The 15,953-nt window shown below is 32.2% G+C and overlaps 1 long non-coding RNA gene across 1 annotated transcript; it reads right to left on the bottom strand.

Moving 5' to 3' along the window:
• Positions 1–591: 591 nt before the first annotated feature.
• LOC143346778 (uncharacterized) lies at positions 592–13,215 on the bottom strand. The gene is made up of 2 exons (XR_013080504.1): positions 13,131–13,215; positions 592–1,503 (listed from the first exon to the last, which is right to left on the bottom strand). It is a non-coding gene; the product is annotated as an uncharacterized LOC143346778 (long non-coding RNA).
• Positions 13,216–15,953: the final 2,738 nt, after the last annotated feature.

A 15,953-nucleotide genomic window follows, 5' to 3' on the forward strand; every position in this document is an offset into this window, starting at 1 on the left:
CCTTTGGCAAAGCCATTGTATCGTTGCTACAAAATTTGTTTGATTTTTGTATTAAAATGTAGTTCAATGCTTTTTATTAAACCATTGATATTTTCAAATTGTTTGCCCAATAATAAACCTGGAGATTGTTGTATTTTATTTTTTATAAGGTTCGATTTTCTTACATACTAACAAAAGTATTCATACAATCAGGCTCAAGTACGATCAAGAAAATTTCGTTCCGTAAGTCAGTGTGGAATCCAAACTTCGAGCTTTGATACAATATCTATTTGTTTCAAATTTGTACAAAACATTGATGTTAATATGTTAAAAATTTTAGAAACCTCCTGAACTGAGAAATTTTGTTTGTTTTCTATTAAATTATACATTTTATCTTCGTTAAGAATATCGAACGGCACGAATTTATGAGACGACCAAATATATAGATTATTTGAATAACAATTAAAATAAATATTAACAATTGATGTCAACCTAAATTAGGTTTAAACAAAAAATCAAACAATTACAGAGAGATAGAAGTAAGTGGATACTACCAATAACTACTAATTAATATTTAGTATTGCCACCTTTTGCCGTAATTACGGCCTCTAGTCGTCGCGGCATACTGTTTACAAGATTTTCTATGTAATCTTTGTCAATAGTGCCGAATGGTGATTTTAAATTATTAAAAAATTCCATTTTACCCGTTCGCTTGTCCGAAGGAAGTTTGGTATCCAATACACACCACAAATTCTCTATCGGATTCAAGTCAGGACTTCGTGTTGGCCATTCAAGTAACTTAATATCCGAATCATTAAAAAATTTCATACTCTTTTTGTAACATGTTTTGGATCATTGTTCTGTTGAAAAATAAATTCTTCTTCCAAATTCATTTTTATTGTTGCCACTTCGCAAATTGTCGCAAATTGAAAGAGAAACATAAATTAAAAATTTTTAGTTGATTCTAATACGAGCTATAATGATCAAATTTTAAGCCAATTAGTTAAGTAGATTTTGAGATATTATGAACACTGTTCTGGTAAACATAGTTTCAAGAAAAACGCTTTTCCCTGTAACAATGATGTCCACCGCGTCTTTAAACGGCCATATCATCGCTAATTTTAGGAGTTTAGGCATAAGAGTTTGCAGATATATTTTTCAAATTATGGTCTTTAAAAAAAATGCAAAGAAAAGAAGAAAATTTCTTAGAAAATTTTTAGCAAATAAACCATAATACTGTTGCGCCGGGGCCGGGGCGTTTTTCAAATAACTCATAATAACACCACAAAATACAACGTAACACAAACTATTAACACAAACTAGGAACTTCATTGGCAATGCTTTAAAAACGTCTGTTCTCTACGAGTTCTGTCGTAGTTCTCCTCTTTCAAATTGTTGCCGGTTCCTCGGTAACCGGAAGGCCCAGGATCTCGCTTCCGCTCGTTCGTAGGGGCAGCTTCACATCGTTGCGGAACAGCCTTCACGTTGCCGCAACGATCCATCTTCAATCCGTCGCAACAATACCTATAGCAGTCAAATTCAACTTTGAACGTATTAATGGATAGGCTCTCTATGGAAAACTTTTTTTGGCGATTGTTAACTCACTACTCCTACTATTAGGGTAGTTACAAGACAAAACATAATTTAAAGTTTAAGCTTTATTTCTTCCGTGGTATAGAATAAAAAGTTATAAAATAAATTATGGACATTGTATCCAAAGGTGTACACATTTTGAAATTTTTTCTCAATGATGGTTGTACAACGGAATTTTAAACAACTATAAAAGCTTAAAAATGCTAATTTTATATCGAAGTTATCGAGTAACCACGTCTATATTTTTGCAGTTTTTGGGTTTTGTTGTGGTTATTACAGATCATTTGATTCGTCGTAAAACGATATTTGATGGGATTTTGACCCTCAAAACTAATATTACGATATCGAAAATATATTCGCTCGTTTTCCTTTATCGTCACTCTTATTTAAATAACACATATTCGGCACGGAGACTTTTTCTCGAGCTGGTGACAGTTTCGTGCAAAGTGAAATTTACTAGAATATAAGAAAAGGATCAACTTTCTTCAAATATCGTGTGACAGAGCACTCGAGTTGCGTGGAAGCGAAAACAGGACACTTCCAATCGTGTCTCATACGAGTTTGTGCGTTAAGGGGTTAAAACGATAGCTGTTAGAGTGTAATAAAACTGTCATGTCTTCGAATCTCTATTATGCATAATATGAAGCGTAGGTATAGCTACCAAGATATCGGTGAAATTCAAAAAATTCTCCATCAGTTTCTTTTGAAAATGAAATTCGAAACATCTAAAAGTACTATAAATCACATCGGTACTACTAATCACAAGTACTATAGGTCACGAACTGTTTGTGGCGCCGCCTCTCATGCTCGCCACCAGAGGGGCCGCGATCTCACAAGCGTAGGTCTATTCATAAAAAATTATTGTAATTGACCCCGCAACTGAAAATAATTTTTCCAAAACGATTTGAAATTTTTTTATTTTATCGAAAAATTTCACACCTTCTTGAATTTTTTTCTAGGAAATGAGTAGAATTTCGGGGATATGACTCTTCACCAAAAATGATTGTAATTGACACCTACAGCCAAAAATATTTTTTTTAGAACGATTTGAAATTTTTTTTTTCGTCGAAAAATTTAGGCACCTACTCCCCGTCGATTTTTTTTAAAACTTCGTTTTTGATTTTTAGTAATTTGATTTGACGCCCAACAGAAAAGTTGTGTAATACTTTTTTGTAGGTACTCATGAGCTCTATTTCAGAAAAAAGTTTCATTGAAATATATTCACTATTGTAGGAGTTATGGCTGTTTGAAAATTGGACCATTTTTATTGGGTTTTTCTCAGTTTACGGGGTCAAGTATCAACTTTTCGAATATTTTTGCAATTTCTACATATTCTTCATCTAAATACGCGTCGTTTGCGTTTTTGAAAATTAAAATTGTCCAATCCGTTCAGGAGTTATGATGCCTTAAAGATTCGCATGAAATTTCGGGGAATGATTTCTGGCCTGAAATTAGATTTTCGGTAAGGAATTTTTGTCTCGAGAATGCGTAGGATTTCAGGGGTATGTATAATGACCAAAAATGATTGCGGTCGACTCTTGCAACGGAAAATAATTTTTTTAGAACGGTTTGAAAACTTTTTTTTTTCGCCAAAAAATTTCAACACCTACCCGATTTTTTTTCTCAAAAGTGGATGGGATTTCAGGGATATGTCTATTGACCAAAAATGCTTATAATTGACCCCTGCAACCAAAAATAATTTTTCCAGAACGATTTGAAATTTTTGAATTTAATTGTTAATAACTTTTTAACGGAGCCTCCATCAACAAATTGGTATTCTTGATTTTCGTCTTATTTTGGCCTCTAGAATCCCTTATTAAAATTTTTCCCAGGGGTGGCTGAACACCCTGTATATATGTGTCGGAATCCATTAAAAAGTTTTTGTTTTATTGTTCTTAAATTGTATACTACTTCACGTTGTGCAAATAAAGTTATATTGGCTCTAATCGATATTTAAATGTAATCGATGCAAAGAATGTCACCGGAAACGCAAACGTGCGTCTGGTTGGCGTCGACGTTTGGATGTGGCCTTTGAAGGTAGTCGAGTTGGTTGTCTGGTTACCGGAACGTTTAAAAAAAGAAGGATTCGAAAAAGAAACGAACAGATTTAAAAAGGTTTCCAGACTGTAAAGACGTGCGGGAAAAATTAGTTAAAGAATCCCTGCAAAGGACTCATCAGTTATCGTTGCACATTCTTTCGTGTTGTGTAAGTGTTTGTGTTTGTGTTATAGTTATCAATTATAAATTTATTTAGCTAAAAGAGTTTAAAAAAAAAAATAAGATATGCATAAAGCGACGAGACAAAGGCTTGGTCGCCCGAGAGGACCTAATGCTAGTCGCCCTAGGGAGATGGTCATTGATAATGTTTCTCCGACATATGTATATTGAATATGAAAGCCTTAACGATGAGTCCACTAGCAGGCCCGGCGAAACGCGCCCTCTCCTTTGCTTTTCTATCCTGTTACGATTCTCACGAGTTCCTACCCGCAGTAAAGTAGCGCCACATGTCTAACTTTGATTTTAATGTGCTTTTCTATCTTCAATGTTACATCAATTCACAATTGGTCGTACTATCGACTGATTTCTCGATATACGAGACAGTTACAAATCTCCATATCTTTTAAAATACGTTTTTCTCGACATTTATATTTCATAATGGACATTTTTCTATTGGATTATTGTCAGTGGATTTGAAATTTCTTGTCTCAAACTTCATACAACTTTATCAAATCAACGTTCCACGAATGCTAACAAGAGAAGGACACAAACTGTTCAATTTTGATTTTAATGTACTTTTACAAGATGATAATAGAAAGTGATCCCTTTTGGTGTATGTAAAATATTAAGTCTAGATACTGAACACTTTTTAAGATATAAGTAATTGAAGTGGAGCAATTAGAAGTTAACTCTGTATAGCCCCATCGACTACATAGTAGACACAGAATGTCTAGTAAAATTTAATATTAATTAAGTTCATGAGTAGTTGTGAGTGAATCGTGTAGTCTACACCAAACTGCGACAAGCGATTCACTGTAGCAGGTATGTGAATGTTATTAGATTTTGATGAAGTCAATTCTCCTAATTGTTACAGTATTGCAACATCAATAAACTCCTATTTGGTACATATTTTCTTCCAATACAAAAATACATAAAAATTTAAAAACCAAATTAATATAAAATTTTACGATGCATCCTACGAATAATCGTTATTCAGAGCTAACTTATAACTGTTCCATTTTAACTATTTATACGTTAAAAATGTTGGGTATTTACGTGTAATATTTCACATACACCAAAAGGGACCAGTGTACTATCATTCTGTTTATGACCTTTTCTTGGTACATTTTTACAGAAATTCAGCAGAGCAAAACTTTGAAAAGATTTATTTCATTAATATTTCGAAACTTCATTTTAATAAAAGCATACACTAGTTTCATTAGACTCTCAAAAAAAGGGTCTGTAGCAAAAAAATTATTAAAAACCACTGTAGTAGAACATTGTTTCATTCTTTCCGCAAACCAATTACGCAGTTCAAACTCGTATCTCGTGGACACGTCAGTATTTGGAGGTAGGCCGTATCCGTCCAAGGGAAGAAATGTATGTGCATATAGGTGAGATAATTACTAGATTTCCAGTCGCGATGACTCAACGTTTGCGTCGCACAATCAAGCCGGTACCAGTCTCGGTAAAAGATATTTAACTGTCATTGGCAGATTATAACCGGCAATGAAAAGAATGACGAACGCGTTAACCAAGAAACATATGGTTGACATCTTGATAGGCAGTCGGCGCGACTTATGTCATCGGTATTATCATCAGTTCCAGGTACTTTCGATATTTTGTACCTTCCACGTTCTGTAATACGACCGCGATAAAGAAATACAAGTTTACCGTAGGAATATTATTAAAGAACGTGTTTATCTCGTGGCCCCACAAGCTGCGCGGGTTTTACGTCAAGATAAAACTGTAATGTATGCGCATAAAATTAAAGCAATTACCGGCGTCGTTTGAATTTTCAGACTTTCAACTTTTCGAACAATTTGACGTACCATCTGTCGAAAAAGTTGGCCCGCCAAAAAATTCCGCGAAAACGAAATCCGCTCGTTATGCGTATAAAACGAACCGCGTAACTTAATTTCGAATTACCGCCGGCACCTTGGGAAATTTCTACCCGCCGATGCCTAGAAGCAACCCTGTTATTTATTTTTATAATAACCCTGAATGCAAACTTTTTCTGAAACAGCTTAGATTGGATCCCCTTGGCGCAGATTATAAAGTTGTGTAATTCGGTTCTTTCGTTTAATAATTTATTCTTCAGAGGCGGATATTTTGGACCATGTTGGGGGAACGACTGATAAAAGCTACTTTACTATACAGGGTGTTCATCTTAACAGTCGCCACGATTTTTGAGGTATTTACGCTAATCTGGCAAAAAATGTCTCGTGTCAATGTTCAATGTCAATATTTTGATGGAAATAATACACAATAATAAAAATTTTGAAAAAAAAAAGTTCGATAAAAAACTGAGAGCACCTTGACTTTTTTTAAATAGCACTATACATTTTTGACTTTTTGTTGTTAAGGCTGATGAAAAAACGAATTCAGCGACTTGCCATACAATGACCTTTGGATGACCTTTAGCTCAGAAATTCACAGTAATTAAAAAAATAACTGATAATTTCCAACTGAATGTAAACAATAAACACAGATTTTTAATGCAATCTTTTATTTACAGTACATATTGATTTATTATAATTAGACTGCGGATGTTTATACAAATACATATGTTTCTAGGAAATGAATAAAAGAGTGAAACCAATAGAGCTACGACAAGACTTTTGTGTACGGAAAGAGGAATGTAGGACGTTTGGAAACGGAAAAGACTCTTGGAAACGTTCACGAAAGGCTATGACAATTAATTATACTTCGAGTATTCCATTCTTCGTTACACAGTTCTTTTACAGTACCTAAATTATTTCAATTTCATTTATTCCTACGTTCTCATAACACCAGAAAAATGATTTATTTCTCGATTCTACACCGAGAGAAATGTCGAGTAAATATTCCAGTGAAAAATAGAGTAAAATTACCCTTAATAGACTGCAAATATTTATACACTTATAGGAAACTCTAATTTTCAAGAAATTACAGAATGCAATTTATATGCAAAAATATAAGAAATACTTAAAGTAAGGTACGAATTATTACACTATATTATTTTATAAATAGTATTTAGGGGTTGAAACAACCCTCTACGAAGCTCCCATTTCATTAATTCGATTAATATAAATATAAATTTGCATAAACAAATCTATTTATCACTAGACTGTAGATGTTTATGCAAATGCATGTGTTTCTAGGAAATAGATAAAAGAGTAAAATCAAAATAAAAATTTGTTTCATCACTAGATGTCTCTAAAATGGCATATGTTTTGCATATTTTGTATAAAAACGTATGTCGAAACATACTGCCATATGTCATATATGTTTATTGCATTTCTTTTGATAAAATTAATGCTTATATGGGCTTTCGAACATCTACTTCAGTTTACTAATTCAACGTTTGTATACGATAGTCATAGCAGAAATGACAACATAGCTATTTATACAACTCGTATTTACCTATAGTGAATCATTAATGGTAACAGTTCATAGATGCTACGAATAGTATTAATTAGTAATTCTGAAGTATTCTTGGCAGATGGGTTTTACGTAAATGAATTTTATGAGGCCAAATTGTTAAAGAACCTAAAACAATTAAAACATGCTATTTCAGCAAATTCAAATATGCCACAATCACATCTTCTAATGTTGAGCGTTCATTCTCAGCTTATAAATTGATTTTAACCCTTTAAGTGGGTTTTGAATCTCAACTGAATCATTTTACTTAATGTTAATTTTTACCAAATTGGCAAATGGAAATCAACTTTCCTTTAAAGCATTTAAAAAATAATGAACTAATAGAAGGTTACATAAATTTTCGAATAATTACATTGTCATATATCAAATAATTATTAGTTTATACTTGAGAAGGGCCGCGACGGCCCCAATAATCCACTTAAGGGTTAAGCAATAAACATCATCAACTAACTCTTGACAATATTGAAAACATACTCGTAACATATTATAATTCAAATTATAATTGATTATTATTATGTTTAAGTAATAAAATTATTTGAACATATTTTGAATATATTTTGTATATTCTTGTATATTTTGGCATATTATTGATACATATTTGACTTGTGTCACTTACATGTTTTGACATATTTACCATCCTTTTATACATATACTTTTATAACCATTTATTATAATACTTTTATAACTATCAGGAGTTAAATGAAAAATTTCAAGAAACTTCAACCTTAAATTTCATAGTGCAACAATGAGTGTTATTTAAACACTTCATGTTTTGAATCCTCATATTGCAAGAATTATAAGAGCTCGAGTTAAGCAATGTTAATGTCAAAAATATGCTACAAGATCTAAATAAAATTCTCAGGCCTAATTTTTGCGCAGTTGCAGCGTTTCTCCGCGCTAAAATGGGATCTGTATTTCAAACTAACCTCACATCAGTCTGCTACGACGCCATATGTAATATCTATCACAACTTGATATAAAAGTTACGTACGATAACTCAACTTCAATTAACGAAACGAATGAAATAATTTTAAACCGCAAGCATTTATAAATTTATAAATTTCTCTGAGAAAAGAGACAATTTTAATCCCCCAAAATGGCGTCAGAAAAGTACATCCAAAGCGACTAGTCGCTTCTATCAAAATAAATTCTTTGGAGTGCAAAGGGTTAATGCCATTCGTCGTTTCGCACAATGGGGCTGGTAAACCGTCGGTACGCGAACTATTGCGTGTAACCGGTTGAATAGAAGTCTCAATGGTGGTCTGGGTATTAAGTGAACGAAAACGTGTATCGAGCAACAGAACTCGTTCCCTTATTTCGCGAAGCATGACGATCACAAGGGTGCTTACCCCTTACACGTACTTTGCGGCGCTTTAACTTCTCTAAACGCGATCTATTTAACCGTATCGTTTGTTGGAAACGACGAGCCTGTTCGTTTCTACGAATTCGCGACTCGATAAAGTCAATGGACAAATGTTTACCGTCACGCGAGTAAGATAAAAAACGAAAGAGATGGACGTCGACAAAACGAGATCATACGACGAAGTTGTTTGCTTGTCAGGATCATGATATGAACGTAGTATCCACGCAACTTTATGTTGTTCGATAAAACAACGGAAATCCCCCCGTACATTCAAATGCAAGCCGCGTTGTTTACGGGACAACGAATTAACGGTTCCGCCTAGTCTTCTCTGCCATGTGAATCCACGGCAACTGATGATCGTTCGATTTATTCTACGATCTAATTTCACGGTTCGATTGTTCATGCGTTATTACACAACGTTCAAATTCGGTTTTTCGACCGATTCGTTTTAACGAATATTCGCCATTACACGAATATTCTTTTATTACCTCCTATCAAATATTTTGCAAAATATAAGTTTAACTGCTCGATCGAGTAAATTGTTATGAATTACTTGATTATTTTTTTTTAACAGCCTTTACTATTGATAGTTGACAATATATTTCTATTTGTGAATCAAACTTTAATTTTTAATACCGATGTAGTAGTTGTGTTATGTGTCTTCTTTTCATTCTATTATTATTCCCCATCAAATATTTTACAATGAATAAGTTTAACTGCTCAATCGGATAAATTCTTATGTGTTTTATTTGCCATGTATTATTTGATTATTTTTTTTAAAAGCCTTTATTGTCGATAATTTGTAGTATATTTCTATTTGTAAATCAAACTTTAACTTTTTATACCGATCTAGTAATTGTCGTATTGTATTTTCTTTTATTATAATACATCTTTTCTATGACATAACTTCTCTAAAAATAAATAAAAATTAGGCAAAAAGTTGTATTGTTTCGGGTAAAAAGGTGAGTCGTGTCAGAGGAGTTGTTTGCTAGGGTAAATCGTTAAATATTGGCTTCGTTTGTTAAGTATTATGTAAATATTCCTCTATTATGTCTCACCAACGTAATATGTAGCAATGAATATAGAGGTTGTTCAATTTATTCTGTAATGCATTCCTCTCTTATTGTTTCTTTAATCGTAGATAACAAATAGAATTTGTTTGCATTCTTTAAAATTAAAAATTCATTCTATTTGCCAACTAATTGGGTTCTTCTTCAAGTATACGTAATGAACTATATGGAACTTAAAATCAAAGACAACATAACAGACTCTAAATAAGAATTAATTTTCGAAGTACAAAGGGTATTCAAAAATGTTGAGACCAAACTCATACTATGTGTTACTGAGATCAAATAGCTGAAAAAAAGTTAATTTAAACTTCCAAAAATTCTTTACTGAAAAGATATAGACTTTCAAATATATTTATGATTTCTTGTAACAATTATAAGAACAGTTCAAAATACATTTAATATTATTTCTAGAACAGATGGAATATTTAAAAGAATTTAATGAAGCTTGCATTCTTACAAAACATATCTTCTTCAAAGCTCAAATCTTAATGTCTCTCTTCTTAAAAGCTTATATGTTTTTAATAAAACATTTTCAGGCATAACATTAATATAAGTTTGGACAACCTGTACAAAATGTAAAGTGCACAGAATTACAAAAATTTCGTATAACATAAAAACAACGAAAATGTAATACAAGTTTCAAAAGAAATTAACATTTTTAAAAATCCTTTCAAGAAAGTAGTAAGTGTAATACTTAGTATAAGTTTAGCCCCAACATTTTTGAACAACCTACGCGTAAGTTTTACCATTCATTCGATTAAATCGTTGGATATCGGTTTTATTCGTCACGCGTTATTCAAATAAAACTTAAGTTTTCTTTTTCTCGGAGTCATTTGTCTTCGAGCGAGTGCAGTCATCTCGAAAATTTAGCGCGAGAACGCAAGCACTTGCAACGCACGCCCGCACATACGCAATTGCGTTAATGAAACTTCCCATTCGTATTCTGCGAACGAATGATCGCTTAACGCACGACGTAACGACTAGCATACGCTTTCAACTGTCGACTACTTGCTTACACGACTATTTAAAAAATATCGGTGATAGCAGTGACCCGTACAAACTACATCATTATCGAAAGAACAGCAGTCGATGACCATACGGGGTATACAGGGTGTTCCACCACCCCTGGGAAAAATTGTAATGAGAGATTCTAGAGGTTAAAATAGGATGAAAATCAAGAATACCAATTTGTTGATGGAAGCTTTGTTAAAAAGTTATTAACGTTTAAAGTTCCGCCCGTACTGAATTTTTTTCCCGGAAGTGGATAGGATTTCGGGAGTATGTCTATTGACAACAAATGATTGCAATAGACCCCCGCAACCGAAATTAATTTTTTCAAAACGATTTGGAATTTTTTTTTTCGTCGAAAAATTTAGGCACTGTCGATTTTTGTTAAAAATTCGTTTTTCATGTGTATCTAATTTGGTTGACGCTGTACGGAAAAGTTGTCTAATACCTTTTTGTGGGTGTCCATGAGCTCTACTTCCATGCTAAATGAGATAGTTCACTACTGTAGGAATTATGGCAGTTTGAAAATTGGACCAGTTTTATGGAGATTTCCTCACTTTACGGGGTCAAGGAATAACTTTTCCAATATTTTTAGAGCTTCTGCATATTCGCTACGAAAAATACCCGTTGTTTGCATTTTGAAAAATTGAAATCGTCCAATCTGTTCAAAAGTTATGATGTTTTAAAAATTCGCATGAAATTTCAGGGAAGCATTTCTGGCCTGAAATTATATTTTCGGTAAGGAATTTTTTTCTCGAAAACGGTTAGGAATTCGAGGGTATGTCTATTGACCAAAAATCATTATAATTGTTCCCTGCTATCAAAAATAATTTTTTCAGAATGATTTGAAATTTTTAAATTTAATTTTTTAATAATTTTTTAACGAAGGAATTGATATTCTTAATTTTCGTCTTATTTTGGCCTCTAGAATCTCCCATTAAAATTTTTCCCATGGGTGGCCAAACATTCTGTATAAAGCGATTCTAGTAATTGTTTTCTAACAGAAAATATGAAATATTTGTAAAAGAAAAAATATCGAATCTCTCACGCGAAGCCATCTTTTGTGATAAATTAATAAAAATTGAACTATACACTTTCTTCACTTAAATCGATTTTTCCCATCATTCTGTATATAAAACAGTTAAGGTTTAACCATCGAAAACTCTATTCTTCTTTAAATTTTTCTTTTAATAAATTTTCAGTATTTTAGATTATGTTATATCCAACAAGTTATGAGTGGTGAAGGTATAATACAATATAGGATGTATATGTCGATACTTTTGCATTTACATGTCTGTTACTATATTTTTGTATTATTTTAGTGTTTTAGTCAAATGTATTACGCAATAACAACAACAACAACAACAACAACAACAACAACAATAATAATAATAATAATAATAATAATAATAATAATGTTTGTATTCAATAGCTTAATCTTCGTGTTGAAATTATATTTATCGCGTTAAATCACGTAATACTGATAACCGTGGTTACGGATGTCAGATAAACAATGCGATTTATAAACACATTTCACTCGGTTCACGATTAATTTTCAACTTTTGAGTGCTTTTGCTTCTAAAATTTTGTTTATTAGTTGCCTTAGGTGTAATTAGTTTGAAACATTTCAACGTGCATTTTACTAATAATAAGGAAATTTATATGTTCAGTATATTTGTGAAGTTGAACAGAAATAAACATTAAATATTGCAGAAATGTATAAAACATACTTTCATACCTGAAATACGCGATCTGTTTAGTAGACAAAGTGTACTCGTAATTTTTTGTTTCAGTTTATAACAAAAAATTTAACAATAAAACTCCATAACATAGAAATGCAATTAAAAATCTGATGAAACATGAAATTCAATATTTAAACTTCATAGTGGAATTTTTTAAATTTCTAGCAAAATTTTCTTCATAAATAATTAAAGTTTATTGTAAGAGGTTGTGATCATTTTCTAAAAGAACTTAATACATACTGGGTGTCCCTATAATATTTTTTCGAGGCTTCGTTTCTGAGATTATTAAATTCGAAAATTTGTTGCATATACGAGTTATTCCGGTATGTCTATCCACTACCCACTGTTTCTACTTAGTTAGTCGTGAAAATCTACAACCAATCCTTTCACAATTCGTCATATACTAATTATAAAACATGTTTTCACAGTTTTTCTAGTTAAGGATATGAACCATTAATTTTTACATAGAAAAATATATTAAAGTTTTTTCGTTGTCTATATTTATGAAGTATACAATGTATACAAGTATAACAATTACTTCCAACCATTACCAAGCAGATTTTCTTACTTTCGCCTTGAAACGCGTTTTCAAACGTTTTATTGCAAGGTACATTGATAAGTTTGATGCGATATATACACGGTCTGGTTGAAACGAGGTTAAAACTACACTTATACTTCAAACGATTATAACTAATTATTACGTATATTATTATTGCGTGAGCAGTTTTTCCTTACCTTCGCAGCAAACGTATGAAATGATCAGTTACGTCTATCTTCGTGTCCGTCATTAATGCGTCTCTTTTTGCGTAACCCGGAGCTCTGTAAAAATTATTTCAAAAACTCGTGATAAATGGCCAGTCGTTTAAAAAATGCTCCAAGTATAAATATGGTTGACATCTGTCACGATAAAAAATAATCTTTGCCTTCGAAATAAATGCCAATAACTACTGCAAAATGTGATGAAATTGTAAAAGGTGATTCTAACTTTTTCTGTTATCGTACAATTTTTATAGTTTATAATGTACCTAAACGAAATTACACATATTTACAACTTTTCTCCGTGTGTTTGTTCTAGGTCAATTCGAACCGATTTTATTTTTATTAAATCTCGATGGAAGTTGACTTCCAAAGTGTCGTTTAAAACACTTTGAATAAATATTTGTAAATTTATTTACAACGTCGCTATCATTAAAAATATCGACTGTATTTTTCATGCTGTAATTTGAAAAGATCCCTTGACAGAAAACGCATTTAATTAATATGCGCAGCTGGAAGTATTAAAGAAACGGTTGGAATGAATTGGTTTCGAGCGAAATTATTTATCTTCGGAAGATTATCAAGGTTATCTGGTAACCAGCGTCAGAAATTCTGCCATACTTGTTTGTGAAAAGAAACGACACGGAATACATATTCTGTAAATGTGCGACAGCGTGACGCAACGTGTTCCCTCCCTCTTGTATTGCGATTTACTTTATTCCTGATAACGTATGCGCTTCCTCGACGCTTAACTGTGACGGGAAGTACCTTCGTACGAGTCGAAACATTTTAAGACGGAAACGGTGAAACCAATTACACGATTCATTTTACGGTAGTCAGCGACACGCTATGATTACGGTCTCGTTAATAATTGTTGCATCGTGTTACGAGACTTTGACTTATGAATAAGTCTCCTAGCGCCAATTACCCTGCAACCAAGTTAGTCAACGGGAAACTTACTAACAATGAATCTGTACTGTTCGTAGCAATTAGGGAGCCATCTATCTGGAAAATTCTAGGGAAATGAAGCAAATAATTACGGATGAAATGCTCTGCGTTTAATGTAGTAATATTCCTTTTGTTTTTCTTTAACGTCTTTATTACGCAAGAACAGAGGCACAAATCCACGAATATAAAACAAATAACGCGAGAAACACATAAATGCATAAATTGCGAGGTGCAACCGAAGTACTGTTATTAAATCTCACCGCAATTTCTGCTCGATAATTTACCGTAGAATGAACCGAGAACCGAACTACGGAGTAATTTATACTAAATTCATAAATGCTCCGTCATTTACAATGTAAAATAAGTTCTACTCAGGTCTGTATAATTTACACAGCACGTGGTACCATCTATGCGCGTATTAATTACCTTATCGAGGCGTTTGTGCAAGTAATTATGTGGAATACTGTTCGAATGTTCTTTTTCAAAGGATATGTTCTTTGCAATTTTATTAACTCAACCAAGTTGGACGAGATAAGTAAATTTTATCCTTGTGTATAATGTTTCGACTTTAGAGTTTTGAATCCTCCTCGAATGAAAATGCTTAACGATTGAAAAAATTCACAAAGAGTAGACCAAAATTGGCGACAGGAAACTTAATATATAAGAAGAAAATTTTATATATATTTTATCAGAATCCTCAACAATATAGTTTAAAAAAGGAAAACGAAAATGTTATGCTCATAAAAATATTGCGTATTATTGTGTAATATTGCAGTAATATAGTTTAAAAAAGAAAAATGAAAATTTTGTACTCAAAAAAGTATTGTGTAATACTTCCGAGTATCAAATTTCCGTTTTCCCTTTTTAAACCACATTATTGTCTAATGCCTTTGTGAATATAAAATTTTCGTTTTTCTTTTTTAAAGTACATTATTAAGAATTCTGACAAATATATACTACTTCTGAGTATTAAAAGACATGATTCGAATTAATGTCTCACTTCAGCATGTAAAAATATTTCAAGAAAAATAGTGTGTGCAAACACTTTTTACCCACTGTGTACATATATTTGATATGTATTTATGATTTCTTATGAAAAAGTAAGCAAAATAAAAAAATACAATTTTTTCGATTTCGACTTAATTTTCGAGTTAATCAGGTTTGAAAATTGGCTTTGTGTTATATGCACTTACGATTAAGATACGATTTACTCAGCGATATATAGTGTTCATCGTGTTTGTAAAGAATATTTCACGACTTTTTATATGCTTCTCGAATCGTCAGTACTTCGTAGACACTCAGTTTTCGACAATTTACCACGATGACATCCCCGATCAAAGAGCTATATAGTAATTCATAAATGTCCTATAAATGTTGTTTACAAGTACGATAAACACTACATGTTAGTGGGTGAATCGTATTTTAGTTATATGTGCGAGTAACACGAAGCGAATTTAAAAGTGGATTGGTAACAATATTTACAGCATCTTAGAAACTATGACACTGATCATTGTTGTTGGAAAGATTAATTGATAAAACATTCTTTGTTGAATTTTGTTCATTCGTGACCTCTGTTCATAAGACAAAATTATTAATATAAGAATAATTACTACACAAGTGTGCTTTTTAAGTACGAATAAAATATTCTGGCATTTAAAAGTAATAGTAAACGTATTTTATGTTTCCCAAAATGTTCTGCGAGCCCAAAGAATTTCAACGACACATAGTTTTGATAACTATCTAACAAAACACGGTGTTTAATGGCAAAACAACGTTATTTCACATTATGAAATTATTCCAATAACGTTCCGCAGTTATTGCACGATCAGTTGTTTTAAATTGCTTACCGAACGC

The sequence above is a fragment of the Colletes latitarsis genome, chromosome 10 (assembly GCF_051014445.1).
Source record: "Colletes latitarsis isolate SP2378_abdomen chromosome 10, iyColLati1, whole genome shotgun sequence".
Lineage (NCBI taxonomy): Eukaryota > Metazoa > Arthropoda > Insecta > Hymenoptera > Colletidae > Colletes > Colletes latitarsis.